Source organism: Sylvia atricapilla, chromosome Z (assembly GCF_009819655.1).
Source record: "Sylvia atricapilla isolate bSylAtr1 chromosome Z, bSylAtr1.pri, whole genome shotgun sequence".
Lineage (NCBI taxonomy): Eukaryota > Metazoa > Chordata > Aves > Passeriformes > Sylviidae > Sylvia > Sylvia atricapilla.
Genome location: NC_089174.1, coordinates 71505848 through 71529205, shown reverse-complemented (window position 1 = coordinate 71529205; position 23358 = coordinate 71505848).

Genomic DNA, 23358 nt, shown 5'->3' with positions numbered 1-23358 from the left:
AGACTCCCATTGAGTTTATGTCTAGCTGAGTGGCTCTGACTCACACAGAAGGACTTTTAAGACCTCCCCATCGACATTAAAAAGTCACAGTACCTGCTAAGGCAAGAAAAAACTAAACATCCACCATTGGCAGCTTACCAAGAGCTGGAGGGCTACACATGACAGCAAAACAGAAAGCATAATCCGGCTCTACTTTTCCATCCAGATCCTCCTCTCTGAAAAAAACAGGACTGTAAAGCAGGGAAAAGAGCTCTTGAATTACCCAGAAGAAGCCTCTGGCATTGCACAGCTCCACAGAAGGCCCCTGCTAGACATGGCCAGCTGAAAAATCTTGCACTAAAGAAAGCAACAGAACATCACCTGAGTTAAACTGATATTCTGACTGGAAAACATCGTGGAAGGATCCATGTAAGAAAAATTACTTGTTTTAGCTTTCATTTGATAAAGTGGTACTCCTAAATCTGATCAATCAGGCTGAGCAAATCACTCTGTTGTTCTTTGTTGATAATTCTTCCAGGAAAATCAGTTTTTATTTATATCAAATTTTCCAAGGTTTCATAATGTGATAATGCAACAATCAGAATGCTTCTGGTAACTCAATCTAGGAGCTAAATCTCTCCATTTATCCATATTTTCCTTTATTCTTACACTCAATGCAATTTAATAGATAAAATTCTATTTTTTAAGTCTATGATCTACCCTGATAGGACCACTCTTAAACTGGAAATAGCAAAAGCGAAAGAAATAATAACACTTAAAAGTACATTATTTGGACACACCAGAAGGCTCAGACACCTGGAGAGGAGACAACATATCTTTTGTCATTTAAAATGATACAGAACTACAAAAACTAAGGCAGAAAGTTTAAAACAAGTTCATTTCAAGGACAAGAGCCTTATAAAATCTAGCTTAAAATTTTCATACCTTCTTTTACTGCTTTGAGTGACAAAGAGGAGGTCGGACAGCTAACATCCAGGTTATGGCATTGACCAGAGGTGCTACAGACTGACATTCAGGGAGACACACAATCAGTCACTGTGTGTTCATGTTTGTTCAAAAGTACTTCTGTCTGGTGTGTGTCTACTCTATAATGCCAAATAGATTAGTAAAATATATGACAGTTCAGTACACAGTTCAGGAATTATGAGCAAAAGGCAGAACACCTTATATTTGCTCTGTGGAATTTTTTGTGTCTTAGTGTGTTTAAAAAGCAGCAATGTACAGGAAAGAAAATAAAGTCCTGTCCAGCTCATGGGTTATTAAGGAAGATGGTGTGTACAGCATCATCTTTGCAGATAATTATTTTTTTTAATTATGAGGACTTCCAATCAAGAATCCTAGAAGAAACAGACAAGAATATCACACTAATACTACTTTTATTTATATCTTAGAAAACTAGGGACAGGTTGACAGTTACCTATCAGTTATTGACAACTCGAGGGAAATGACCTAAATACTTATCATTCAATTAATCCAGGTGAAGCAGGAGATGACTTAACATGGAATGCAAGAGATAAAAGATGAAAGGATGGGAATATAATTAATATTGTTCACATACTGTTATAGAAATTGGATCTTGTCAAACAAAACTGCTTGCACCAATCAGATTGCATGTTTGATGGGGGTGTAACAGAGAGGTAACATGTTTGTAGTTACAATAAGCTATTTGACCTGGTGCTGCCTAACATTCTGTTTAAAAATAATGCTATGCAATATTCTTAAGGTGCCAAACAAGCAGCTTCAGAAAGATGACTAATAGACATCAAAGTAGATGCCACTGACAAGCAAATATGGAATGGGGATGTTTTTAGGTGACTACAGGGACTGTGGCTCTCCAATGAGGATCATAATTTTATTAATAGCCTGCATGTAAATAAAAATGCTTCTGCCAATAAAAGCATGTCTTCCTAGAGATGGGTGCACTGGTAATAATGTTGAGCTACAACCCAATAATGTTTTTCTCTACTTGCCAAAGTGCAAACCACTGTGCCACCCTGAGACCAAAAACATAAGGAAGGAGTCTTATGAGATTAACCAGATATAGATCAGAAGAATTCATTCTGCAGCTCTGCAGTTTGCTTTGTCACCAGGATGTCACACTGTAAACTATTCCACACAGTAACATGTGTCAAGTCACACATCTCCATTCCTGCAATTGAACTTCCTAGGGCAGGAGAAGCTAATATGAGTAAAGCTGTTCTCACTGTTTCACTGTTGTATGGGGGGGAAAATACTCAGCAGTCCACTATCCCTCCTCAGAGCAGTCTAAAGAATTTCACATATCACTTCCATTAAAATTCCAGACTGTTTTGAAAATCCAGAGGTTCAGCAGACAAATAAATTATCTCTAAGAGTAACAAGTTACTGTACATTAGCTGTCTAGATCCTTTAAGCTACAGTTGGAACTTTCAGATTTCCATCTGCAACTATATCCTGTCATCAGGACAGTCTTTTGGCCTGCAATTAAGCACTGTCAGAGTTTAAGAGCACAGTATCATTAACCCAAGACAACTGGCACCTTACTGAGATGGAAGAGTGTGCCTTTTAGTTCTGGAAGAGAAAAGGCATTATGGAAGGAAAAAAACAAAACAAAACAAAACAAAACGAAACAAAACACCACATGTCTTGTTCCTTAGAGGTCAATAAAAATAAAGATAACATACTTTTCTAGATTCTGCTGTTAGGTGTGTGTTCTGGCTGACTGCCTCCTGCTGGAAAGTCAGACTGCATCCTCTCCCAGAGGCCATGCCTGCTCCCTGCAAGGAATGAGTTTGGCTTTTGCTTTATAAACACAAGAATTTGGGATGAATCTTGTCTAACAATTCGTAACACCAAACTTCCTAATTGCCAGATCTTTTAAAACGCAATTCTTCATATCAACTAGTGAGAATCATAGCTTTGGTTTATCATGCATATCTAATTGCTCTCTGCATCCTATAGTTTGTAGAAAACAGACCTGGGTGTGGATCTCTTTTTACCTCACATGGTACAAACTGAAATGTAATTTCAATAGGTGAAATTTGCATTTCTTTATTTCTTTCAATTTAATTGCCACATCATAGTCTGAATATAGATTAATTGTATTCTACAACACAAAATAATTATCCGTTTGTTTTAACTCCTGTTCTGCGTCATTCAGACTACTGGGTGCTGTGGCAGGACTGTACAGCTACATTTGAAACTATTGCCTCAGGAGTCTGCTGCTCCTTTTAAATGAAATAAAGATAGCAGGGAATAAAACTGAAATTGGAGGCAAAGTAAAACACAGCCTTCATGATAGGAAATGCTTGCCAGAACCCTTAGTCAGTGCCTAATTGTTTTCCTTTGTACACAATGCCTTAAGACTTTGACAGTCTTTGAAAGTTTATTTCTGCTAATCCCCCTAGCATTTAATAATAGATCTTTTAAATCCATTTTTAAAAAAAGTAAATAGCACAGTACACTTTTATCAGAAAGTACTAATATCAATTAAAGCAAAGAAATTTCAAGTCTTATAGATTTTATGCAATCTGTTTCCTTTCCAGTAAGAAACTTGGGTCTAAAAATTGACTTAACTGTCTTTCAACAAGAACAAGGATAGCAGTATTAGGAAGAGAGAAAACATACCTTTTCTGTGCTTCACCCACTCTGCCCTCCACACTGTAGTCTAAAGGCTTGTTAACTCGATAGATTCACAAGTTTTAAAACAAGAAATTAACATTCAAGTCATGTGGGAGCAAATGGAAAGAAATACTTTTTTTCCTACTCCAAGTTACTTATCACTTTTATCGATTTTTCAAACTTTACAGTATAGTTTCTATATAAGATATTGGGGGGTTTAGGGAATGTATCCTACTATCATGCTGCAGAGCAAGTTGTAGTTGTCACAGGGAAGAAATTCTCTTGGTAGCCACCTTGTTGCTATCACTTTTCATGGAAGAGATTAACACGATCAGTCTTCTCTGTTCTGCATGAAAGCAACTCTCATTGATGGCATGGTTAACCTATGATGCAACTCCTAATATTGCAACCACTTTATGATAATCACACTGGTATATGGTAACATACATGCTCATTGAAATGTACAGCAAAGCTTTGATCACAGTGGTTTACCTACAGAACCAAGTTATTACATCCTGGTTGCCAGCCTTTTGCTCCATGTATGTGATTTTTCTAACCCTCACAAAGGTAGGCAAGGATGCTGGAGAAGTGTGAGTAATTAATATTGGAATGTGAGATTCATATTACTCATTACAGCAGGCTCCATGTGGGTTTGTGGTCATTGACTGTGTGTGGGCTAGTTGGCAGGGAAAAGTCTTGTATTTTGGGACAAGATTTTCTAGATATATCAAGGACCTTACAGGGAAGACAGTCCAGCACAGAATGTATATAAAATGTAAGAAACTATTCTCTTACAATGATAAAGAGCACTTTGCTGGAACTTGCATGGTTTTACACCATTGGAGCACTAGAACACACTGTTGCTGGTAATGAAAGACTCCAGGGTGAAGAAAGCATTCTTGTCCTTCTGCTGTTCTCATTCACTTTTCTCCACAATTACTTGGTATAAATAATGCAAAACTAGGGCCTCTAATAATTACTATGTTACAAAAGAGGAAGAAGACTCTACCGAAGAGAAACCTGTTGGATCAGTGCATGTGAGAGGAAAAAGCTCAGCTGACGGTAAAAAAGACTGATTTTTAAGACTTTAAAATAAATCTTGATATGTGCCTGAATTTCAAGTTATCTCTGTAGACTGCATGAGACTTAATATGCAACAGAAAAGAAAGTAGAATTAATGCTTGATATTACAGTTCTTTTTTCTGAAAGAACGAAGTTATAATCAAATGTAATGAATGATTCATTAATCTAATGACAAATATAAGTATGGAAACTTGTTACTGAAGACAAAGTTACCTCTGAGTAACTGAAGATAAATAAGCTTGACTGAAATTAAATGTAGCATGCTAATTGTCAGAGTAATTAAGGATTCTAACAGTTTCCTGGGGAGGTAAAATATTTCACTTCATTGGAAGTTTCAAAGCAAAATAAAGGAACATAATTTTCAGAGTTGTAAGTTAATCACTATCAAATCAAAAGGGAAATTAAAAAAAAAAAGACACTGTACGTCAGTGTCTCACAATCCATACCTCCAAATATAGGAAAAGTTATTTAATAGATTAGCATGGAAAAGTAAAGTCAGAAAAAATTCAGAATAAATCTTCCCCAAGAATCTTCTCAAAAATCTTTTTAAGGTCATATCTTCAGATAATCAGATCAACAGATCACCAGACCAACAGCTAAAAAACCCTTTATTTTTAATATAGAGACATAAAGATAAATCTTAGAAGTGTTTATTATTGGGGATTTTCAATGTATCTGGCCTTCATACAAATATTCAGGTGATTATTAGCATACAACACGTCCCCACATGAGGCATGCTTGCATATCAGACTAGTTAGTCACAAGCAGGTGATCAGCAGTGGGATACACTGTCCAGCATCTCCATAAGTGAGCTAGTTTGCTGATTACAGCACACTGGCTGGAGAGATTAGCATGTTAGAAGAGAGAAACATCTTCCAATGAAGATTTGGGAGAGATGGAGCAGTGGGTGAGCTAGAACTTTACAAGTTTAACAAAGATGTGCGCAAAATCCTGCTCCTGGGATGGCATAATCAAAGATGCGAGAGCAGCATGGGGTCTGTGTGGCTGAGCAGCATTTTACTGAAAGGCATCTCTGTTCCTGGTGGAGAGCAAGCTGATCAGGTGTCAGTGCAAAGAAAACCCTGGGCTGCATCCACAGGGGCCTTAGACTCTGACTGTGCTTGGAAGAACATGGATTACTGGGAGCAACAGTTGATGTGTGCAGTATATCAGCAACTGCTGTGTGAAACACATAACCTACTACTTCCTTTTGGCATTACAGTGTGACAGGTCTTTCACACCGCTTAAGACAAAACCAGTTCTAGTATCCAACATTTCCTTGCATTTGACCATACATCTATTATATCTATACAAGGTCTCAAAAAGTAATTCCTCACTTAAGGAGGTAGAAAACAGATATAACCAGGAAACCATAAAAACCACAATCTACAGGGTCAACAACTGAACCTTTTTAAAAATTTCCAAAGTAAGGAAAAATTTCCATAAAAATGCAAATTATTAGAGACCTAAAACATGGTTATGCAGATTATTGTGCAGGGACCAGCTTCTGAACGCCTTAGTGGCCAAAATTACCAGGGGAACTTGATTAATATTTTTTTGTAATCTTACATTAAAACACTTTTGACTTTTCTCAAGCGTTTTCTGCCTAGATCATTAAACAAATGTAATTTAAACTGTTCACTAATTAATGAAACTATAAAAAAAACATTGGGAACATCCCTGATTTTGTACTGAAGGACTACATGGGTGCATATGGGAAATAGCAAACTAAATAATGGTCAAGTCTTTGATCTTGTAAATTAATTATCCTGATTTATAAAGGAAAAACGCATCACTAAGGAGCTGTCCTGGGTTGTAGTTTAGGATGTATTCTATCACCATCTTCAGTTAATGGCCCATCAATGCCTTTTGCATGACTCATAACTCCCAGAGGGAGTTATCTCTCTCTTTAATGGGCCATTAAGGCTCTCTTCCATGACTCATCATCGCATTGTGAGATGCTCCGCCCATGGGGAAGAGCCAAGCATTCTCACCTGGATATAAGCTAGGATTTGGGACAGTAGAAGCAGCCTTCACCCACTGGATTCCCAGAGGACGAGAGCTACCAGACCTTTCTACAAGATTTCTGTTTCAGGAAGACCACCTTGTCTGGACTGTTTCCATCACCCTGATCGGGTTGTATTCTGACTCTGTCAGTGGTTTTTCTTTTTCGTATTTATTTTATTTTATTTTATTCTATTTTATTTTCCTTTTCTTCTCATTAAATTTTATTTCTGACTTAGAGCCTCTTACTTGGTTTGTTTTCAAAACCACAACATATTTTTGGCGCCCAATGTGGGGCAGAGGCAATAAGAAAAGTCAAAAATTATAATTTTATTGAAGAAGACACCTGTCTGTTATGATGCCCAACATGCTCACATGTGTCTTATACCTGTCTCTCTATATTTTTCCGAATGTGGGGCACTATCTACCGGCCTTAGTACTCCTCCGTAAACCAAGATATGGTACTAAAATTGCTTTACTGGTCTATTATGTCCATTGCTTGATAAAATCTGAGGCAATGAACATTATTCAGAATATATACCCAGTTTTGTATTCTTGTTCTAGTCTAGGATGCTACGTCTGGAGCCTCAACAATCTCACCCAGCCCCTGTGGGGAGGAGTAAAGAATGATTTTTTCCAGCTTTTCAAGAATGACACAGCAGTTTTTGAAAATGTTGACTACCCTCTGGATGCCAAGGACAGCATAATGTTCTTGTTAGTACTGCTTTGTTTTTTCTGTTTTCTTTGTTTTCTAAGCACCATGCTTAGAATCAAAACACTACATGGTGTGTTAGAGCGTGTTCTTAAAGAAGTAAAAGAAATAAAAAGAAGCAAAGCAATAGCATCGACGACTACACAGACTGTCACAGAGGAGAAAGGAACCAAAAGTGCTGTTAGCATCTCCACACAAACCGTCACTGAACCGGAACAGCCTAAACCAGTAGCAGTTGCCACCACTCAGAAGAAGAAATCAAAGAGCAAATCAGTCCACATAGCGACTGACGAGGATGGAGCAGGACTTTCACAGCCAGCTGAAGAGATCATCACCCGCTCTCTATCTCTGGGTGAGCTGCGTGACCTGCGAAGGGAATTCACCCGCCAGACCAACGAGTCCATCCTCACCTGGCTGCTCCGCATCTGGGATGCTGCAGCCAATGACACCATTCTGGATGGAACTGAGGCCGGGAAACTGGGATCACTGTCCTGGGATGCCAGCTGGTGGATGGGGTCCCCCGCTTGGGACCCAGAGAGCCACAGCCACCCCAAAGGATGTCTCGCTAGAAACAGCTCCTTGGGGGGTCAGGGCGCTCCTCAGCTGGACAGACGGGCTTCTCAGCATCGGGCAGAGCAGTGATTTTTCAGCTCAGTGATTTCAGCTTTCAGTGATTTCAGCCCAGTGCTCTTAGCTCATGCCCTTGTGAGTTAGCCCCTCTTTTAGCCGGCCGTGGTGAGAGAGAGAGAGAGGTCTCGTATGGAATTTCCGCAGGTGGTACTTTATTGAGAGGGTACCAGCGAAAGGGATCCAGGGACGAGGAACCTCTGCCGACCAGAGGAAACTCAGGGGGTTTTATGGGACACCAGGGTGGGAGGAAAAGGGTACAGAACCAATCAATTGTAACAGATCTACATAAAATCCCGAGGGGGCTTGTGGGTCTCCAGACAGGTCACCGTAGCTAGGACGTTTGCCTTTTTGTCCTACTGGCTCAGGGTGAAGTTGCGAAATTCTTCCTTGACTCCTCAGCTTGGCTCCCTCCAGGGCAGAGCAGCCGGGGCTCCGCCCACCTCCACACCGGGATGTGGTCATTGACCAGAAAATTGGAAAAACCCAAAAAACTCTCAGCCTCTGGCAGCGACTGCTAACAAGTGTGAAAAACAAATACCTTTGTAAAGAAGACCTCCTAGTGCACCAAGGAAAATGGAACACAATAGAACAAGGTATCCGATGCCTAAGGGAATTGGCTGTGCTGGAGATCATTTTTGCAGAAGATGAGAGATTTCCTAAGAGCCCAGATGATGTCCAGTGCACATCACAGATGTGGTTGAGATTTTCATGGCTTGGACCAGAGATGTACTCACGTTACCTGGCAACACTGCAATGGAGAGAAGGTGAGGACGAGGTGAGTGTCCTGGCTAATAAACTAAGGATTTATGAGGACACTGTCACCGCCCTAGTTCGTGCCCATGTCTCATCTGTAGAAACAAGACTGGCTGAGCAAGTCAGGAACTTAATTGAAGAAGGCCATCAGAAACTGAAAAAAGAACTTAAGGAAGAAATTTACGATATCTCACCAGAGCCGACAAGAGTCTCTGCCATTAGGAGCAGGCGTCCTCCAGCCAGGGAGAGAGGATACACACCCCGAGGTAACCTTTAGTCTTTTCTTCGAGAGCATAGAAAAGATATAATGAAGTGGGATAGAAAACCCACCTCCTCCTTAGCAGCCCGGGTACGTAAACTGAAAAGAGAAACACCTACCACAAAAAGTTCATCTAGAATCAGTGTTGCTCCGGTCTCTCATGCACAGAACTCCAGACGGTACAGGAATGATGATATGACTGATCCTCTTGAAGGGACCTCAGCAACACATTTACAGGAAGAGAACAACGTATACGATGACCAGGAATAGGGGGGCCCTGCCTCTAGCCAGGAAGAGAAAAGGGACAGTCGGATCTACTGGACTGTGTGGATCCGATGGCCTGGCACATCTGGCCCACAAAAATATACGGCATTAGTTGACACTGGGGCCCAATGTACCATAATGCCATCAAGGTATGTAGGAACAAAACCCATTTCTATTACAGGAGTAACAGGAGGGTCCCAGGAACTGACTGTATTAGAGGCCGAAGTAAGTTTAACTGGGAACGAGTGGCAGAAACACCCTATCGCAACTGGCCCAGAGGCCCCATGCATCCTCGGCATAGACTGTCTCAGGAATGGATATTTCAAAGATCCAAAAGGATATCGTTGGGCTTTTGGGATAGCCGCAGTAGTGAAAGAAGACATCAGACAGTTGAATACCTTGCCTGGTCTCTCAGATGACCCCTCTGCTGTGGGACTGCTGAAAGTTGAAGAACAACAAGTACCAATTGCCACAGCAACAGTACACCGTCGGCAATACCACACTGACAGAGACTCTGTGATTCCCATACATGAGATGATCCGTAAACTGGAAAGCCAAGGGGTAGTCAGTAAGGCCCATTCACCTTTCAACAGCCCAATTTGGCCGGTGCATAAGTCCAGTGGAGAATGGAGACTGACGGTGGATTACCGTGGTCTGAATGAAGTCACACCACCACTGAGCGCTGCTGTGCCAGACATGTTAGAGCTTCAGTATGGGCTGGAGTCCAAAGCAGAAAAGTGGTATGCAACCATTGATATCACCAATGCCTTCTTCTCCATTCCTTTGGCAGCTGAGTGCAGACCTCAGTTTGCCTTCACCTGGAGGGGCGTGCAGTACACCTAGAACCGACTGCCCCAGAGATAGAAACACAGCCCCACCATCTGCCATGCACTGATCCAATTTGCGCTGGAAAAGGGTGAAGCTCCAGAGCATCTGCAGTACATTGATGACATCATCATATAGGGGAATACACCAGAGGAGGTCTTCAAGAAAAGAAAGGAAATTATCCAAATTCTGCTGAAAGCTGGTTTTGCCATTCAAAGAAGCAAGGTTAAGGAACCAGCTCAAGAAATCCAGTTCTTGGGAGTCAAATAGCAAGATAGTCGTCGCCAAATCCCCACAAAGATAATCAACAAGATCACAGCCATGTCCGCACCTACCAACAAAAAGGAAACACAAGCTTTCCTAGGTGCCATAGGCTTTTGGAGGATGCACATTCCTGAGTACAGTCAGATCGTGAGCCCTCTCTACTTGATCACCCGCAAGAAGAACGATTTCCACTGGGGGCCTGAACAGCAACAAGCTTTTGTTCAGATCAAGCAAGAGATTGCTCATGCAGTAGCCCTGGGCCCAGTCAGGACGGGACCAGATATGAGGAATGTGCTTTACTCCACAGCTGGAAACAATGGTTTGTCTTAGAGCCTTTGGCAGAAAGTGCCTGAGGAGACTCGAGGCTGACCATTAGGATTCTGGAGCCGAAGTTACAGAGGCTCCGAGGCCAACTACACTCCCACAGAGAAGGATATCTTGGCAGCCTATAAAGGAGTTCAAGCCGCCTCAGAAGTGATTTGCACTGAAACACAGCTGCTTTTGGCACCCCGACTACCAGTGCTGGGGTAGATGTTTAAGGGAAAAGTTCCTTCCACACATCATGCCACCGATACCACATGGAGCAAATGGATTGCCCTCATTACACAGCGCGCCCGCGTTGAAAACCCAAATCGCCCTGGAATTCTGGAAGTTATAATGAACTGGCCGGAAGGTGAAACTTTTAGATTATCATTTGAAGAAAAAAAAGGAGAAAAGCAAGTAACACGTGCTGAAAAAGCCCCACCATATAATGAGCTACCAGAGACTGAAAGACGATATGCTCTGTTCACTGATGGCTCCTGCCGAACTGTAAGAGCTAACCGGAAATGGAAAGCTGCAGCATGGAGCCCCACACAACAAGTTGCACAAGCTACCGAAGAACAAAGTAAATCAAGTCAAGTTGCAGAGCTTAAAGCTGTCCAGCTGGCTTTAAAAATTGCTGAATGAAAAAAGTAGCCGAGGCTCTATCTCTGCACTGACTCATGGATGGTAGCTAATGCTCTGTGGGGATGGCTGAATCGCTAGAAAAAAGCCTATTGGTAGTGCAGAAGAAAACCCATCTGGACCGCTAACATTTGGAGGACATCGCCGCCCGAGTAGAGAGGCTGACCGTAAAAGTTCGACATGTGGATGCGCATATACCCAAAAGCCGGGCTAATGAGGAGCATCGCAACAACGAGCAAGTAGACAAAGCTGCCAAGGTGAAAGTAGCACAAGTGGATCTAAATTGGCAGCACAAAGGAGAATTATTCCTAGCTCGTTGGGCCCATGATGCCTCTGGTCATCAGGGAAGAGATGCAACATATCGATGGGCCCGTAACCGAGGAGTGAACCTCACTATGGACAGCATCTCACAGGTCATCCACAACTGTGAGACTTGCGCTGCAATCAAACAGGCCAAGCGAATGAAACCTCTGTGGTATTGTGGACGATGGCTGAAGTACAAGTACAGGGAAGCGTGGCAAATTGACTATATCACCCTTCCCCAAACACGCCAAGGAAAGCGGTACGTGCTGACCATGGTGGAAGTCACCACTGGATGGCTAAAAACCCACCCTGTGCCTCATACCACTGCCCGAAACACCATCCTGAGCCTTGAAAAACAAATCCTGTGGAGACACGGCACCCCTGAAAGAATTGAGTCGGACAATGGAACCCATTTCAAGAACAACCTTATAAGCACCTGGGCTAGAGAACATGGTATTGAATGGATATACCACATTCCTTATCATGCACCAGCTGCTGGAAAAGTTGAACGGTGCAACGGACTATTAAAAACTGCCCTAAAGGCACTTGGTGGGGGAACCTTCAAGAATTGGGAACTAAACTTAGCCAAAGCCACATGGATGGTGAACACCCGAAGGTCTATCAATCGAGGTGGTCCTGCCCAGTCTGAACCCTTACACACAGTGAATGGAGACAAAATACCTGTGGTACACATGAAGGGCATTTTAGAAAAGAGTGTTTGAATTAATCCCGCCTCAGGCAAAGGCAGACCCGTCCATGGGATTGTCTTTGCTCAAAGACCTGGCTACACTTGGTGGGTAATGCAGAAAGATGGAGAAACCCGTTGTGTACCACAGGGAGACTTAATTTTAAGTGAGAGCAGTGTATAAGGTTTCATTCTGTATGTATATATGCATTCATCTGTAAGAATGTATTGATTTGGGCATGTTGTAGATGGTGATAGAATAAGGGGTGGATTGTCCTGGGTTGTAGTTTAGGATGTATTCTATCACCATCTTCAGTTAATGGCCCATCAATGCCTTTTGCATGACTCAGAGATAACTCCCCGGAAGGAGTTATCTCTCTCTTTAATGGGCCATCAAGGCTCTCTTCCATGACTCATCATCCCATTATGAGATGCTCCGCCCATGGGGAAGAGCCATGCATTCTCACCTGGATATAAGCTGGGATTTCGGACAATAGAAGCAGCCCTCACCCACTAGATTCCCAGAGGACCGGAGCTACCAGACCTTTCTACAAGATTTCTGTTTCAGGAAGACCACCTTGTCTGGACTGTTTCCATCACCCTGATCAGGTTGTATTCTGACTCTGTCAGTGGTTTTTCTTTTTTGTATTTATTTTATTTTATTTTATTCTATTTTATTTTCCTTTTCTTCTCATTAAATTTTATTTCTGACTTAGAGCCTCTTACTTGGTTTGTTTTCAAAACCACAACATCATTCTATGCATTTCTCATCAACTTTCTGTACCTTTTGGTACTCAGACCACAGTAATAGCATTTTGGGGGCACATACTAGGAAATGCAGATGGAATGTTATCACTTCTTGCATTCTTACTGACACTGAAACAAAGCTAGGAGACCAGTCTTGAATTTGTGTTTAGGGCACCCTGGAGTGGTCTTTGAACAACAGAAGAAAATATTCAGACATGTTCCAGAACCTGGTAACTTCAAGGCTGTATTTATAGCCATAATACAACCTGATGAAAGCAGTAAGTTCTGATGGCTGCTGAAAACATCATTTCTGACTCAACATTTCTGTTGAAATTGGTCAGTGGGTTAACACAGAAGAAAGACAGAAGGAAATACAGGTGATATTTGTCAAGATTTCTATAAGGGTCTTTTGAGGTCTTATTTCCCTGGAAGGAAATACTATTAGCACAGGAAACATCCCAGGAATAAAATCCTGATCCTGTTACCAACTGCTTGGGTTTTGTGATTAAATTCAATGTCTTGAGGCAAGTTATTCATTTAACAAAAATAGAAAATTATGTGAGGTCACAAGGGAAGAAGTAGTGAAAAATGTTTAACCACTCTTCAAACACACTTTTCAAGCTCATCTACCTCTTTGTTCTCTCTTCAGACACAATTCAGTAAACTAGATATAAACTAGGTAAACACTTTTATGGGCTTTCTTGAATACCCACAGATTCACAAGGATTTAATTCTTTTAATTGTTATCTCTCACCCAAGATAATTTACTGTGCTCCCCTTGTCCCTTACCTGCATTGTGGCTTTCACAACAGGTGTTCTGCCAAACTGTGCAGGCCCAACCACACCATTTGCTGTTGAAGATCCACAGGAGAGCTGTCCAGAAATGCTTTACTCACTTTGTGCCACTAAACTAGCCTGGACAAAGCAGAAGTGTCACAGATCTTTGGCACTGGTGGATTAAGGCAGTTTCACTGTGTATCATTTTATTATCATTCATAATCCCCTGTAGAATTTAAAGATCTTTCATCAAAAATTGCACATTTAGCAGCTCTCCATGCTCCAGACCACCCTTTAGAATTTTTTCTTTCCCTTGGGAAGATAAATAAAACCACTAAGTGTCCTGATGAGTAGTATTTCTGTGAGCATCTGTAATATTTCAACCAATCATTACTTCTAGTAGCTTAATCACACGGATTAAGAATTTATCTCCACATACAACCACATTGGAAAATATGGCCCATCTATTGTACTTTAATCATAATACAACCTGCTATAAGAATTGAAGTCAGAGAATATATTTTCTAATATGAATTTTATTAAGATGTAATTAAAACTGCATCCAGACAAATGTGTCTGCCCATTGCAGTGCTGAGATTTCATGGATTTGCTTTAGTCCTCTGCAAAGTTATACATAAGGGTTATAAATAGCATTAGGCATACACCCAGAGAGACACAAGTAAGAATGCCAGCTCATATCAACAGGCAGCACACTTGTTTGTTCCAGGAATACCCACAAAGGCTACTGTTACTATCACTGCACTCACAGGGGTGTAAGCATGATCTCAAACGCTGAGAAAAAGGAAGTTCAAAAGCTTAAGAGTGAGGCACTGCCAGGATGAAACTGTACTTTCCTGGAATTCTCCATAGTGACTTTGTGTTGTGCCCATGACACCACAGACTTACAAAAGCAGAACTGGGCTGTTGAGCACTGAACCTTCCTGTGACTTCCAAATTAACTTATGCCAATTAAGTGATAAAACAGAACACAAAAGTCAGGTTGCCTGCTTTAGAAATCTGTTGAATAAACCCAGAACTTGGAAGGGTTTTAATGCACTGAAAAGCAGAAAATTATGCATGACATCAGGGTAGTTTGCTATTGCTTTTATTACTTATTTTATTTTCACTAATATTTTTCAGCTTATTCAAGTAATTCCTTCTTTCCATTTCATATGGATTTCTAAATCAGAATGGATGGAATATCTCTCCTTGAAACAAATTTCTCAATACTAAATAATGCAATACATAGATTAGGTGGGCCAGGTGTTTGACCCAAACTGACTTTTTTTTCACTCCTGCACAGTTGTACTTTTTGGACATCTGGCATCTCTCTCTGCATCACTTTTATGATGTATTTTAGACAATTGTATAAAGTGTATAATAGTCTACAAAGATAAAAGAGCAATTTTCTCAAGGATAACTACAATAAATACAATTTTATACCCCTGTGAGTTAATTATGTATATCAGAATTATTATGTTTCTAGATGGGCTAAGTATTTAAAATTCCCCAGAGCCTGGGCATACTTGTACACTGCCAAAAATTATCAAAACAAAAAGGTAATTTGAAGCACTAGAAAGAGGCCAAAGAATAAATATTTATTCCCTCGGCACTTAAACTAAATTTTATGGACCATGCATACCATAAAGAGGACATGATTACTTTCATATTTTTCATTTTTGGGGGGAAAAGTCATCAGTCTGAATGTGCTTCTTACCACTTTTGGTGAAGAGCTCTAGATGTATGTTGCTTTTGGATTATGTGTTCCAGAATTCACTGCAGTAGAAACTCATCACAATTAATCTTAATTTTTCACATTACAGTGAAAAGGAAATAAAATCCCAGTTTTGATGTTTTCAAAATTAGAATTTTGACTATAAATTCCAGGTTTCCAATACTTACGTGTATCAAACATGTTTTAAGTAAATATATTATTAAAGAAATTTGAATTATTTAAAATGTTGTTTTTATTTTTATTGCTATTTGGCAGCAGCTTTCACTGAATGTTTTTCTTTCTAAGGACATGATATCACTCTTGTCGTACCTTGGTTTATGAAATTCACTTCTTACATAATTCCACCAGAAGCAGAATTCATAAATCTTGTGGGCATGTTACAAATTCTCACTTTTAAAAGTTTCAAAGGGCATAAGGACCCAAGTCAGACAGTTTGAATGCTAAATGTGTGTAGTATTCATTATTGTTAGTTGATCGTTATTATCTTTAGGGAGATGATCTGTTGAAGCAGCTATTTGGTGATTTTAATCTATTTGGGAAAAGTGGTAACACTTAATAAAAGAGATAATGAAGGGGAACAGACCAGGACAACATATTAAAAATACACTTAATGGGAAAAATGGATTTGTAGCAAACCAAATTTTTCATCATCTGTGTGCTCTTTCACAGACTGTCTGAATTCAGTTGGCTTTCTCTGTGTTGTGCACATCCCAGAACCACAGCTGGCACCAAACCATAATGTTTTTGTTGGAGAAAAACTGGTCTGAACACTGAGTAATCAGAAGTGCAGCATGCGTAGTAATCCTGGGAAGACTATGTTAAGCATGTTTCTGCAAGGTTTTCCTTTCAGCTCCATGTTGTTCTGCTTTTTTGTTTGTTTGTTTGTTTGGGTTTGTTGTTGTTGTTGTTACTCCTATCATATCTGTCTGACTTGAACCAAGAGCCTGTTCTAGTTATAAAGAACAAAGCACTCTATACACTCTAAGGTGTACTATGAAAAGTATCAACATTGATCCCTAGTTACACTTTCTGTTAAGTTCAAAAGGAAATAAGAAGATAGGAGACTCCCAACAGATTATCAGAAATAAATGTGTTTTGTGTTTTGTGTCCTTACTCTTTGATTTCTCCATGTTAGCTTAATGAAAAGAACCATGCTTCTTTTGCAAATGAGTAGATGGATAAACAAGGCACATGTTGCTGACACCCATCTGCCTCACAGGGTCTGGAAGCTGTGTGTATACAGCAAAAACATGAAGATCAGGGATAGGTGAGCCATTACAACACAGCTGCTGATACTTCTGAGCCAGGCTGATTCCTTGAGCTTCCCTGCAAACCATGGAATATCTCCAGTAGTATCCTACATACCCTATGGAAATGTCCTCTAATCCCCATGATATTGCAGTTGGTGGTGGTTGTGGGTTGAGTGTGAAGGGAAATTATCCAACAATGCAGAAGCAGGCATGCTAAATCAAGTGCACCCTATGGGAAATTGCAGCAGCTCAAATGAAAGGAAGTTTACCTTTTCCTGTTTTCTTCAATGAACATATTTTAAATGCTATACAAGAGAGTGTAAGATTGATGCTATAACATTACAAAATGTACAAAGTAACTGAAAGATCAGCTAGAGATACTATAGAAAAATAATCAAAATAGAAAATTCCCATATTAAGTTTTTTGTATGCAATTTGTATGCAATGCATTTCATGTTAAAAAATCCCACTTGGTATCTGTGTCTGTCTGAAAGATAACATGGGCAGAGAGGCACATGAAATTAATGTTATCTGGAGACAAAACTATGAGAAATAAATCCCAATAGTAGAAAATTTATTCATAGGCAAAATAGATTTTATACAACAAGGCTCTATGCCAATCTCTAGTTAATAATACAGAGACGATAGCTGTGCTCCAACGCTTTTATGCCAGAGTTATGTCCACATCAGGAACCAATCCAAGTACAGTTATTCCCTTTGAATGCATGTCAAGGCCGTTTGTGCCTTAGTCTCACTTGTCCTGCTCATTCTGCCAAGCTGTATTTGCTTGTGCTCATTCTTTCTTCTCTTTCTGATGGCATCACAGGTGTATCTTCACAGTCATCATCACCTGCTTTTTCATTACAACTTATTTATCACAATAACTACCAACAGAATTCTGTGTATTGGCAGCTGCATTTTGGAGTCCCTTCAGGGGTGCAGGCCTGCTGTGCTAAGGTTTTCTGGACTCAGGTATGTGCCAGTGACAAGGTGCTGTGTATTGGTTTTCTGCTTAGAAACTGCTATTTCTCAAGAGTTATTTTGAATTTTGGCTTAAGTTTTACTTGAGAGAGCTAGTACTAGTGTGTATATTATGGTAGGAAATGTGCTTTTCTTTTTGATCTTAACTTCTGCTTGTAGGTAGGAGGCCCTGTTTCATGAAAGAGACAAAGGTATTTAACTGAACTGTGATAATTGGATACAACATAGAACAAGGAATCATATGGCTTTGGTATTTGCTCTTCTTCAGAAGAAATACCCATGACAGCTGTATTTGTTTCCTGCTCCCACCATTCTGTCTGATTCGTCAGCTAGTTAAGCCTACTGCATTACATGACAATGCTGGAACATGGGTTTAAGGTCTAAAACAATTGATGAACTGACTCATAACGCTAATTGTTTTAGGGCTGAAGTAATGTTCTCTTGTGCCATTATGACAATGACTCAACACAGTTTGTCCATGGAGAGGATAAACTTTTACCCTTAAGAGAGTTTTCCATACTTATCTCCTATTTCTTAATTTAAGTTCAATGATATAAAAGACATGGAATTTAACTGAGTGTTAGTGTTTATGGTTTTCTTCTTATCCATCTGTCTAAAAGGCAGAAAACAAAAGAAAACAAAAAGAGCAAATCAAAACACCAGAAATGCTGGTCCTACTCCTAGGAATACCTTATATTTTCAAATTGGGAAATCACATTAATACACTCAGATTGCCAATGTCCTTATATCTAATCAGATACTAATCAGACACGCAGCAAAATATTATTATCTTATATTTAATAGGTAGCAATATCCAACCCTCATTCTGTCTCCTTTCAGTGAACCAGAGATCTTAACTAATAGACCATTTGTTTTATCATCTGGGAAGGTGGGAAAACAACTTTAAGTTAGAGAAAAACTGGAGAGTAGTATTAATCATACTCGCAACTTCTTTTATTATGGGGGGGGTTTGGGTATGTCAGATGGTGTTTAGCACTCGATTTCTAAGAAAGACAGCAGCTCCTGCAAGTCTTGCTTCCAGAATGCAATCCAAGGCCTTGGCTTGTCCCCCCATGGCTCATGGTAAAGAAACAGCACCTTGTATCTGATAGGAGATGGATCATGAAAACATTGTCTTTCCTTGCCAGGAAAAAAGTTTTGCCCAGGACTCCGAGGGTACTTTGAGGGCTACAACCCCATATATAGCAACAGCTAATTTTGAAGTACAGATTAGACCTTTTTCAAGTATTAAGACCTGAACAAAGCCTTATTTCTAAGACTGTTTTAAGGCAGGAAAAGAGCTCTTGTTCTCACTTACCTTGAAAATTAGGCCTTTTCATTTTAAAGAACACACATGGGATTCTGACCATTTTTCTGTTATGCTTGAGAAAAAGTTCTATCAGATTACTCATGAAGTTTATTGTAGCTATCTCAAACATTTTTTTTAATATTTTGGAAACACCTTAAATCTGCCAAGAACCCTGCTTGAAGAAGGGAGCAATGAAATGTGCCTTTCCTACAGAGCTCACTACCCTAAATTTGAGGCATCAACTACTGAAAATAAAAAAAGCGTATAAGGAGGAGTATAACATAAACAAAAATATTTAAAGGCTCTGAGGTCACAGACACCTCACACACAATTCTTGATAGAAAAATGTCAAGTAATCGTCTGATGAAGTATTTAAATTTTTATCTTTAAACCAGTGCATTTCTTCTAGCTGGGCTACACGAATCTCTGAATTACACCCATTTGTAATGTCCATTGCAGATGGCTAAATTAAGGTAATTTTATATACATTATATACACTTGTCAAGCCTCTCAAGGTAATATTCAGCAAAAGCAGGAGAAACTCAGTGCTCATTCATTACTATGCTCCCACTCTTACTAAGCCAGTAAGATTATCTTTGCAACATATTTTCAGTCATCTGATTCTTAGCTGTGATAGTAAGGCAGATTCTATCCTCCTTGGACTCTTTTGCATTCACTTTAAAACAGAATGTTTCAAGTTGTTTCCTCATGAGCAAATTCCACTCCTTGCCTGCAAATCTCCACACTGGGGTGTGTCTCCAGGTAAGGCTGAAGATTAAGACAGGAATTTGCCAGAGCCCCAAGGCAGCAGGGTTGATCAAACAAGAACAAATTTTGTTACCTGAGATGAGAGCACCACTCTCTGGACAAATATTTACAGCATTTTCTTATCACCACATGGTAATTATTCTTCTGCAATTGTTCTTTAATAGACTGCATTATTTCCAGAGTAACTAGTGCGGGGATGTTATCCCTTCAGCACTGGCAATTTACTTCCAAATCTTCTTTCTTTGTGTAGCAACAATCTTGAGGCAGAGATCATCAGGACTAGTAGAAACCACTAGTTCCATTAGCCAAGCCTTTTATGGAAAACAATTGTATTATCTAAAAGGTTTGGCAGCTGGAGAACAAATTTGAGAAGGATGCTTTTTCCTCTCACCCTTGGAGAATGACAAGTTGCCTTAGTAGAATTTAAACGTTTTTCTTTCTCAGCATGATCCTAGAAAGTATTAAAAGCAGATTGGTCTGCGGCCATGGGTGTTCAATTGCATAATTCTGTTACTTTTCCTATATATATGCATTTGCTACTAAAATGTCTGAAAAACTTAAGGATGACTCTTCCAATGAGAAAAAATAGCAGATAATAGGTGAGAGAATGGCACAAAGTAGAGTGGAAAACACTATACTTCAAAACCAGGGTTGTCTGTGGACTGATTTCTGCTGCACTGGCTACTGCATGCCGATCACTTGTGCACCAAGGGCAGTGGTGCAGCAAGAATTCCATCAGTACCACAGTAGGGTTTTGGAACAGAAACTGCCCTTTCAATGGTGAAGCACTTGGAAGTGAGATAAAGTTATGGCAGCAATGCATTACAACACCATGAGGAACACACAACATGAAACACATGAAACACAAAAGGAAGACATGAAAATAGGAAAGTCAGTGAGAACATCATTGTTGAAGTCATAGGCGATATGGGATGGTTTGGGAACAAAAGAAGATAACAGGCCAGTTCTTTAGTCACTGAAAAAATACACAACCACATTACAGTCAAGGGAAGTATAATAGTTCCCATCCTCTTCTAGTGATCTCAGCCAGGATGTAAACCAGATTGTAGAGACAAAGCCTTGAACACAAAACAAAGAGCTTAAGCTTGAGGTCAATGAACTGGGAGCCAAGAAGCCTGCTGGAAGCAGGGAGGTGGCACGTGCAAGCACCAGAGGAAGCCTATCTCTCCCTCGAGGGACAGCAGTTCTTAGCACAGCTCCATTCCAGCACATTCCTTTGTCACACAAGCTGTAGAAACACAATGCTGCAAGTGCTGTGTATCAATGGCAGCAGAGTAATGGGGGATGTTTTCCATAGAGCATGGTGGGCAGCAATACTGTACAGCTCTAATTTCATTTTCTCTTCTCCTGAGAACAAGAAGGCTGAAAAAACATCCTGCAAACCAAGAAGCGCTAACACATGTTCAATAGGAACTAGCTGTTTATTCTAGCAGTTTATGACTACCACTCCCAAACCCTGCTTTCACCTCATCACACAACTGTTTGAAAATTTATGCACTAGTTTCATGGGGAAACTTTTGAAGTTTGACTCAGAAAAAGAGCAAATATCTGCCGCCAAACCATGACTGAGAATATAGGTAAAAAATGAAGGAAAAGCAGTCTACCTCTGAAGATTATAAATGAGGGCATGAACAAAGAACGTAAAATGGTAATAAATTGCAGGGGAGTAGAAGGGGAAGGGGTGTTGGGGGTTTTGGTGTGGGTTGTTTATTGGTTTTGTCTGTTTGTTTCAGTAAAATTAAAGCTTGACAGTGTTTCATTCAACTCAATTTAATGAAAAAAATATTTATTTAAATGTGTACTAACTGGTATGCTTGTTTTCTTTTAAGCACAACAAATAAAATTTATTCAATCCTTCTGCCTCTATAATGAGTTTAGAAGTGCCTGTTGTGTAATTTCATTTTTTTTTTCTTTTGTATGTTCGTAAATCTATTTTATCATTGCCTCAGACCTATTCTAATGTTCTGAAGCTGTATGCAGGAGGTAATGAAACCTCTTCTGATCAAGTACCCTTAGCCTCTTCTCCTCCAGGAGGAGATAAATTAATTTATTACAAGTCATATAGGTAAATAGGTATCACACCCATCTCTTTCTGTGTGCTGAATCTGAGATACCCTCAGTGCTCAGCCCAGAATTCATGAGCACTCTACCTCTACTTGCATCACTAGCTGCATTTCAGACTGCTTCCAGTCTTTGTAAGCACTGACAGACCAGCTAAGAAACCTTTTTGGAAACAAGGTAGCTTCATCAGCAACTTAATCCTGAGGCTTGGGAGAAGGAAGCAAAAGGATTATATCACACATACACACAAATAGAAACATTGCAGCTGGAGGAGAACCACCTCATAGAGCGACACCAGCTAGTCCAGATGATATTTCCTATCACAAAAGTAACTAAGTAGTTCTCCAAGAAAGCCTTTTCAAGGCTTGCCAAGAAAAGAGAGGTTTTGCATGAGCACATGTATGGAAACCCATGCTGCAGTATTGTTACCTGAGCAGTCCTGCATTCTCAAATATGTCATCATATTCCTGCTGCAGGGACAGAAAGCCATGGCTGTTCCTCTCTCAACAAGTGCTGAATGTCTGTGAAGACTTAGAGGCTCCATTTTTGTGTAACAGATCCCCTCTGTGAAGTCTCACTGAAGCTACAGTTCAGAAGCCAGTTCCTCCTGGTCTCCTGGAATCTCAGACAATGGAGTTCCCTGTCCTGTTTGATGCTTTCAGCCTTTGCACCCACTGTATGTGTTCAAAGAACATGATTTACACCTGTTCTAGTTTGCTTTTCCCCACACAATTTCCATGTAGACTTCAGGAGAGAGCAAAGACGAGAAATAATAGTCCAATACAAAATTTGGCTGCAGCCCACAGCCAGCATAGTGAAAAAAAATTATGTGAGCCAATTTAGGCCAGTGTTATAAATATTCTCACAGGGCACATGGTCTTGTGGAGCACACATTGTCCCATGAAAATCTGGATTTTGATTGTAAGAGAAATAGAGCTTTTTTCTCTTAGAAGACATTGGTATTGTAGGCAGAGGAAAATAAATGCAGGTTGGGTAAACTGTTGTTCTCAAGCTGTCTAACATTGTCTGTTTTTTTCTACCCAATAGTTAAAAGTATTTATTATTTGCATAGAAATTGAACAAAATCTGTAAGAAAATACAATTAAATTAAATGCAATAGAACCCTTTTCCACCCATGCTATTGGTGTACTTGAATTACTGTGTCATAGCTATTAAAAACTATTTCATCTAGCATTTTTAATTAATAAAGTTAATTTAGTCATCTTTATACAGTGTAATTCCTAAAAGCAATGAGAAATTGTTAGATATATAATTTTGAATACTGCCTCACTAAGAACAGTTTTCAAAATTCTTTGTTTCAGGAAAAATTACCTGCCAGAAGAGCTAGCAAATTAAATGAATCCAGGAGTTTCTGAGCTCCT